The sequence below is a fragment of the Xylocopa sonorina genome, unplaced genomic scaffold (assembly GCF_050948175.1).
Source record: "Xylocopa sonorina isolate GNS202 unplaced genomic scaffold, iyXylSono1_principal scaffold0161, whole genome shotgun sequence".
Taxonomy (NCBI): domain Eukaryota; kingdom Metazoa; phylum Arthropoda; class Insecta; order Hymenoptera; family Apidae; genus Xylocopa; species Xylocopa sonorina.
Genome location: NW_027490232.1, coordinates 502,698 through 506,208, shown reverse-complemented (window position 1 = coordinate 506,208; position 3,511 = coordinate 502,698).

The window sequence follows — 3,511 nt, the reverse complement described above, 5'->3', positions numbered from 1 at the left end:
TATCTTACCATGAAACATAGAAATGAGATGCGATATCGCGTTTTAAGAAGCATCAGAAATCCATTGCTACGATACGTAGACATCTGCAAACGCTATTACCTTGCAAGAAAGTGTCGCATTTACATTCATTTGAAGTGTAGACGACGGATACATAACACTTCGCAAATCATATTATACCTTACCATGAAACATAGAAATGAGATGCGATATCGCGGTTTAAGAATCATAAGAACTTTATTGCTACGATACGTAGACATCTGCAAACGCTATTTAATTGCAAGGAAGTGTCGCATTTACATTCATTTAATGTGTAGACGAGGAATACATAACACTTCGCAAATCATATTATATCTTACCATGAAACATAGAAATGAGATGCGATATCGCGTTTTAAGAAGCATTTGAACTCTATTGCTACGATACGTAGACATCTGCAAACGCTATTTCCTTGGAAGGAAGTGTCGCATTTACATTCATTTGAATCGTAGACGAGGAATGCATAACACTTCGCAATGAATATTATATCTTATCATGAGACATAGATATGAGATGCAATATCTCGTTTTAAGAAGTATTTGAACTCTATTGCTTCGATACGTAGACATCTGCAAACGCTATTTCCTAGCGAGGAAGTGTCGCATTCACATTCATTTGAAGTGTAGACGAGGAATACATAACACTTCGCAAATCGTATTATATCTTACCATGAAACATAGAAATGAGATGCGATATCGCGTTTTAAGAAGCATTAGAACTCTATTGCTAGGATCCGTAGACATCTGCAAGCGCTATTTCCTTGCAAGGAAGTGTCGCATTTACATTCATTTGAATCGTAGACGAGGAATGCATAACAGTTCGCAATGAGTATTATATCTTATCATGAAACATAGATATGAGATGCAATATCTCGTTTTAAGAAGCATTTGAACTCTATTGCTTCGATACGTAGACATCTGCAAACGCTATTTCCTTGCAAGGAAGTGTCGCATTTACATTCATTTGAAGTGTAGACGAGGAATACATAACACTCCGCAAATCATATTATATCTTACCATGAAACATAGAAATGAGATGCGATATCGCGTTTTAAGAATCATAAGAACTCTATTGCAACGATACGTAGACATCTGCAAACGCTATTTCCTTGCAAAGAAGTGTCGCATTTACATTCATTTGAAGTGTAGACGAGGAATACATAACACTTCGCATATCATATTATATCTTACCATGAACCATAGAAATGACATGCGATATCGCGTTTTAAGAAGCATCAGAAATCCATTGCTACGATACGTAGACATCTGCAAACGCTATTTCCTTGCATGGAAGTGTCGCATTTACATTCATTTGAATCGTAGACGAGGAATGCATATCACTTCGCAATGAATATTATATCTTATCATGAAACATAGATATGAGATGCAATATCTCGTTTTAAGAAGCGTTTCAACTCTATTGCTTCGATACGTAGACATCTGCAAACGCTATTTCCTTACAAAGAAGTGTCGCATTTACATTCATTTGAAGTGTAGACGAGGAATACATAACACTTCGCAAATCATATTATATCTTACCATGAAACATAGAAATGACATGCGATATCGCGTTTTAAGAAGCATCAGAAATCCATTGCTACGATACGTAGACATCTGCAAACTCTATTTCCTTGCATGGAAGTGTCGCATTTACATTCATTTGAATCGTAGATGAGGAATGCATATCACTTCGCAATGAATATTATATCTTATCATGAAACATAGATATGAGATGCAATATCTCGTTTTAAGAAGCGTTTCAACTCTATTGCTTCGATACGTAGACATCTGCAAACGCTATTTCCTTGCAAAGAAGTGTCGCATTTACATTCATTTGAAGTGTAGACGAGGAATACATAACACTTCGCAAATCATATTACATCTTACCATGAAACATAGAAATGACATGCGATATCGCGTTATAAGAAGCATAAGAAATCCATTGCTACGATACGTAGACATCTGCAAACGCTATTTCCTTGCATGGAAGTGTCGCATTTACATTCATTTGAATCGTAGACGAGGAATGCATACCACTTCGCAATGAAAATTATATCTTATCATGAGACATAGATATGAGATGCAATATCTCGTTTCAAGAAGCGTTTCAACTCTATTGCTTCGATACGTAGACATCTGCAAACGCTATTTCCTAGCGAGGAAGTGTCGCATTCACATTCATTTGAAGTGTAGACGAGGAATACATAACACTTCGCAAATCATATTGTATCTTACCATGAAACATAGAAATGAGATGCGATATCGCGTTTTAAGAATCATAAGAACTCTATTGCTACGATACGTAGACATCTGCAAACGCCATTTCCTTGCAAAGAAGTGTCGCATTTACATTCATTTGAATCGTAGACGAGGAATGCATAACACTTCGCAATGAATATTATATCTTATCATGAAACATAGATATGTGATGCAATATCTCGTTTTAAGAAGCATTTGAACTCTATTGCTTCGATACGTAGACATCTGCAAACGCTCTTTCCTAGCCAGGAAGTGTCGCATTCACATTCATTTGAAGTGTAGACGAGGAATACATAACACTTCGCAAGTCATATTGTATCTTACCATGAAACATAGAAATGAGATGCGATATCGCGTTTTACGAAGAATTAGAACTCTACTGCTACGATACGCAGACATCTGCAAACGCAATTTCCTAGCGAGGAAGTGTCACATTCACATTCATTTGAAGTGAAGACGAGGAACACATAACACTTCGCAAATCATATTATATCTTACCATGAAACATAGAAATGAGATGCGATATCGCGTTTTAAGAAGCATTAGAACTCCATTGCTACGATACGTAGACATCTGCAGACGCTATTTTCTTGCAAGGAAGTGTCGCATTTACATTCATTTGAAGCGTAGTCGAGGAATGCATAACAGTTCGCAATGAATATTATATCTTATCATGAAACATAGATATGAGATGCAATATCTCGTTTTAAGAAGCATTTGAACTCTATTTCTTCGACACGTAGACATCTGCAAACGCTATTTCCTTGCAAGGAACTGTCGCATTTGCATTCATTTGTAGTGTAGACGAGGAATACATAACACTCCGCAAATCATATTATATCTTACCATGAAACATAGAAATGAGATACGATATCGCGTGTTAAGAATCATAAGAACTCTACTGCTACGATACGTAGACATCTGCAATCGCTATTTCCTTGCAAAGAAGTGTCGCATTTACATTCATTTGAAGCGTAGACGAGGAATGCATAACAGTTCGCAATGAATATTATATCTTATCATGAAACATAAATATGAGATGCAATATATCGTTTTAAGAAGCATTTGAACTCTATTTCTTCGATACGTAGACATCTGCAAACGCTATTTCCTTGCAAGGAAGTGTCGCATTTACATTCATCTGAAGTGTAGACGAGGAATACATAACACTTCGCAAATCATATTATGTCTTACCATGAAACATACAAATGAGATGC